Here is a 5,847-nt window from a genome sequence, read left to right as displayed (position 1 = left end):
TTCCCTCGGTTCTGTGAAAATGATCTTTTGTGACTTCCTTTCTCAGTGGCTGCCCTCTTCACACACTCTTCAGCAACCCTACACTTGTTCACCAACTCGGAGAAAGTCCTAATCTCCATTGGCCCCACCGAACCGAAAATATCGCTCCGGAGTCCTCCTTCGTACTTAACACACTTCCATTCCTCATATTCCACCGGAGTCCCTTGACACATACGAGAGAATCTGAACAGCTCCTCAAACTTGTCAGTATACTCAGATACGGACATAGTACCATGCTTCAGCTGCAACAATTCAAGCTCTTTGGCCGTCCTAGCAGAAGTCGGAAAGTACTTCTTATAGAACTTGATGGGAAAATTTGTGGAAAAACGAATTTCCAAAATACCCAAAACTAACCGGCAAGTATATCGGGTCGCATCAAGTATTAAAACTCACGTGAGTGAGGTCGATCCCACGAGGATTGATGGATCAAGCAACTTTAGTGGGTGATTAGTTTAGTCAAGCTAACATTGAGTGATTTGAGTGACATTTGAAGCCAACAGAATGTAAACTTGCAGGAATTATAAAGTGCAGAAAGTAAAATTGCAAGTAACTTAAAGAGCAAGAAAGTAAAATAGCTGAAACTTAAATTGTAAGAAATATAAATTGCATGAAAGTAAAGGGGACTGGGTGCAGGGAAATTAAATGAAAGCAGTAAATCAAAGCTTAGAACAATTGCAAGGAAATTAAAATTGCATAAAAAGTAAATTCAGATCACAGTGGCTCAAATGTAAAATGCAGAGGAACACACGTGCAGGAAAGTAAATTGGGAGCAATAGAAAGTAAAAATTGCAGATAAGGAAATTGTAGCAGAAAAGTAAATCAGCAAGAAAACTCAAATCAATTGTGAAATCTAGAAAGACAAGTGAAGATCTCAGGGGCTCAATGAGACTAGAAAACAAGTCTAGATCTCAAGTCCTTCCTTGATCCAATAAAGAACAATTTACAAAAGAAATGAAGATGAAAGCAGTAAACAAAGTGTTGATTTAAATCCTTAATTCACTGAAATTTTATAGAAGAAGAACAAGAGAAATCTCAAAGTGAGAATGAAACAGAATTCCTTCAATTCTCAACCCAAGATTCAAAACAAAGAGAAAAACTAAAGAGAGAGAGTTCTCTATTCCTAATGCTCCCTCGTGGAGCCAGCCTCTCTGATGGAGCTCCCCTTTTGAAATGAAATTAATGCCTTTATATAGGCTTTTACAAAATGAAAATGAAAAAATGAAAATAATATTTACAAAATGAAATTCCTAATCTAGCTTCTCTGTGTGCCTTTGAGTCATGTGGGCTTTGCTTGCTTTGGAGTGGAATTGGGTTGAAGATGGATCCGGATGGCATTGGTCTTGAGAAGAAATCCGCTTGCAATTTGGACTTTGGAACATTCACGTTTGAGTCAACGTTTGAGGCAAACGTTGGCTCAAACGTCTCCGTGAAGGCATTATGCAGAACGGCCATTTTGCTGTCACTCACGTCTGGGTTCACGTTTGAGGTCAAATGTGAGCTCAAACGTGATCTCCTCCAAGGCATTCTTTGGCCAACGTTTGACCTCACGTTTGAGGCAAACGTTGGCGCAAACGTGGGCTCCCCTCCAGGGCATCCATCTAGCAACATTTGGTCCTTAAAGATGCCTTTCACTCATGCCTCAATTTCGTGCCAAGTATGGATTGCCATATATTGTTGGAAAGCTATAAATGTCAGCTTTCTAACCCAACTGGAATCATCTTAATTGGACATCTACAACTCAAGTTATGCTCCTTTGAAGGGGACAAGGTCGCTAGTGTTGCTGTCACTCACGTTTGACCCCACGTTTGAGGTCAAACGTGAACGCAAAACTTTCCATTGCTTTTTGAATCACCTCATTTGAAGCTTTGTAGCTCAAGTTATTCTTGTTGGAAGTATACCCCTTCAGGCTATGGGGAGCAACATTTCCCAAGGTATTCCTTAGCCAACGTTTGACCTCTCGTTTGAGGCAAACGTTGGCGCAAACGTTGAGCTCCTGGGTGGCTGTGCTGATGAAGCTTCCTTGATTTGGTCATGGGCCACACTTTTAAAAGCGTGGCCTAAGGCTCCAAAGTGTGCTCCAACTTCAAAGTGTGCCCCAAAGCTCTTTTTTTCTCTTTTTTAGCTTATTTTGTGCTTCTTTGCTTCTTTTTCTTCTTATTTCCTACAAAGTTTATCAAATCAAAAAATCAAAGAAATATACCATTTAAGCACCAAAGAATGCAATATTTAAGCACCAATTATCAATTTCTTACATGAAAAAGCATAGAAAAACATGATATGGTGACATGTCATCACAACACCAAACTTAAACCTTGCTTGTCCCCAAGCAAGAAAAGAATCATGCATTAAAGATTGACAATCCAAGGTAAGAAGAGTAGCAATTCAAATTTATGGTAAGCTAGTTTTCTAAGCATGCTACAATCACAAAAGAGATGTAAATGATTGATGCTTCCATCTAGCTCAATTTATGAAATCTTTTTATTATATTTCTTCCTTGAAACAAGCTTTTGATTTTCTTATTAGCTTCTCCTTTTGGGTGCTTTGCCCCATGAGTTAATAACAAAGCTACGATTCTAAATGCTTTGTTTTCAAGTATTACCACTTGATACATAAGCACCACAAGCATTTGATTAGAGGACTTCATTAAGCTCATTTTTCTTTTCTTTTCTTGACTCTCTAATCATTGATGCTCAGAGCCTTGAGCTTTGAGGGAGTGCGCTCGAGTTATACTCCGTCGAATGTGCAGAGGTCAGTTGGCCTCATTGCAGGTTGCCACCATGTTCGTTTATGCACATTTCGGGGCAGTTTTCTCCCTCAATTTAAGTGTCCACCATGCAGTGCCATATATGGTACTTAACAAATAAATTGCCATTGGTACTCAGAGCCTTCAGCTTTCTCATTCTTTCCCTTTTTCTTTTCTTGCTTTAACTGTATTTGCTTCTTCAAGGTTTTCATGATTTTCAAAAGATTTCACAAAGTGTCCTAGATGAAAACTTCAATTAAATAAAATCCAATGCAATTGAGCAACAATTAATCATACTAGCTTTCCAATACTTGTATGCACATACTAAAATCTTCTTTAATGCCTTGTTTGTTTATGATCATGATACTTTACTACTTTAAGCTTTACAAAACTCAAGTTGGTAGTCATAATGGCATGGCAACATATTACAAATCAACATTCAAGCTATGCTTATTCATACCACACATACACACAGAGAATATAAAGACAATCATGCATTTTAAGTGCTGGAAACAAATGAGGAGAAAAGGAACTCTACAACCTTGTAGTTCATCTTCATTATTGTTGTCTTTTTTTCCTCTATTCTTCCTCCTTCCCTTGCCAAACTCAGAATGCTTGCTCATCCTCAAGCAACAATTAGAACAATGGCTATGGGGCTAAGATGGATCATGAATGTCTTACACAATGAAAAGTTAGTAGTACATGTGTTCTAAGCAAGCAAAATTAAAGATAATAATCAAGGCACAAGAGACAGAGACATTGTGATTGCATATATAAGAAGGTGAGTATAATACTTTGCATAAAGAATAAGTGGAACACCAAACTTAGTGTGACACTTTCACTTGGAATTGATGCAAGTATCTTGTAAGGATTAGAACCAAATTTTGTTGCATAGCAACACCAAACTTAGAATGCAACCACATGTCAATTTATTTGAAATAAAACTAAACGAAAGAAACTGTTATATGTTGAATACAATCACCAAGCCAAGAATCTGTCATGTATAAAGCTTTCTTGGTAATGTATTAACAAACACAGTAAATAAGCAAACTAAAATGAAAGCATTAAAAACAAAGAATTAACTAAAGTAAATAGAGTAACACAATATCAAACCAAAAGAAAATTAACACTGCAAAGACATTATGGTTATGCAGACAAGTGGTGCTGTTGAATGATTTGCATAGAAAAATAGGTGGCACATCAAACTTAGAATCTTGGTGTGTCACTTTCATGTAAAATTGATGCAATCGTCCATGAAGATGGAAAACAGTTTGTTGCAGGGAAACACCAAACTTAGAATGTAACCATATGCCAATTTATTGAATTTAAACAAAGCAAAGAAAGAAAATAAAGCAGAGAAAAAAATGTTACCTACGGTTGGGTTATCTCCCAACAAGTGCTCTTTTAGTGTCATTAGCTTGACATGTCTTTCACTTTCTTCCTCTTCTTCCAGTTTGTTAAGAGGAATGACCTCAAGGGAGGAGAAGATTCAGCTATTGCCCCCTGTCTTGGTCTCTCCTCAGCAAGCTTTCTTTTGTTAATGGCTTGATTGAGCTTGCTTGCTGGATCAGGGGGAGGATTGTTTGCAGTTGACCTTCTCATGAATGTTGTCCTTGGTATCTTGGTCACAATCCTCTTCTTGGTGCTTTTGTTAATTGCCTTCACTTCTTTGAATCCAAGTCTTGGTGGTTGTGTGATTGTTGGAGTCTTCTTTTCATCAAGAGTTTCTTGTATTGGTGGTTCCATGAGCCCTTCCTTCATGTGATTTTCTGCTTCACTTGAGTGTGAATTCTCTGGAATGACTTCCTCACTTTCATGCTCCTCCACTCCTTTCTTTGCACCCAACATTTGACTTAATAGTTCTTTTATGGAGGAAGTTTGTTGTTCTTCCCAAGATTTCCTCATCTCTTCTTCATATTTTTCGATCACAGATTCAAGGGAAGTTTGTGAGGGTTGTGAATGTTCCTTTGTTACCTCAAGTGCAGTTTCATTTTCAACCACCTCATTCTTTATTGGAAGTTCACTTGATGCAGTAGCCTCCTCATCTTGCTCTTCCACTTTCTCCCTTACACTTAACATTTGGTTTATCATCACTTCTATATCTTTGAATGAATTCTCTTGCTCGTTCCAGGATATTTGTGCCTCTCTCTCATATTTTTCACATATGGTCTCAAGCTCTGAGAGGCTTTGGTTCATGGAAGTTTGTGTGGGTGGTGAGTTTTGATAGGGGCTTTCTGTTGAAGCATGGTCAAGTGATGGCATCTTTGGATGAATATCATATGGAGCATTAGAATTCTCTTCCCAGCCACCATTAGAATCATGACTAGCATCATTTTGTGGTGGAAGAAAATATCCCATATGGTTTTCTTGCTCATCTTGTGTCTCTGAAGCAAATCTCCATGGATTGGAGTGCTTAGAATTTGTATTTTCTTGGTGATATTCCCAGCCACCATTAGAGATTGGTGATGGTGGGTGATATCCCATAAAATTTTGTTTGACTATAAGATGAGTTGAACTCCATTTGTATTTTGTAAACATCAATGAAAATTGAAAATCATGTCACAGAGAAAGAATTTCTTAGTGAGGCAATAGCTCAAACACCTTGCTATCAATTTAAAACGGAGAACAAAAACAAAGAAAATGCTTGATCTAGACTTCTCATCCACTTAATCATTGTTGATCTAAATCAATCCCCGGCAACGGCGCCAAAAACTTGATGGGAAAATTTGTGGAAAAACGAATTTCCAAAACACCCAAAACTAACCGGCAAGTATACTGGGTCACATCAAGTAGTAAAACTCACGTGAGTGAGGTCGATCCCACGAGGATTAATGGATCAAGCAACTTTAGTGGGTGATTAGTTTAGTCAAGCTAACATTGAGTGATTTGAGTGACAATTGAAGCCAACAGAATGTAAACTTACAGGAATTATAAAGTGCAGAAAGTAAAATTGCAAGTAACTTAAAGAGCAAGAAAGTAAAATAGCTGAAACTTAAATTACAAGAAATATAAATTGCATGAAAGTAAAGGGGACTGGGTGCAGGGAAATTAAATGAAAGCAGTAA

Source organism: Arachis ipaensis, chromosome B03 (assembly GCF_000816755.2).
Source record: "Arachis ipaensis cultivar K30076 chromosome B03, Araip1.1, whole genome shotgun sequence".
NCBI lineage: Eukaryota > Viridiplantae > Streptophyta > Magnoliopsida > Fabales > Fabaceae > Arachis > Arachis ipaensis.
This window is presented reverse-complemented; position numbering follows the sequence as displayed.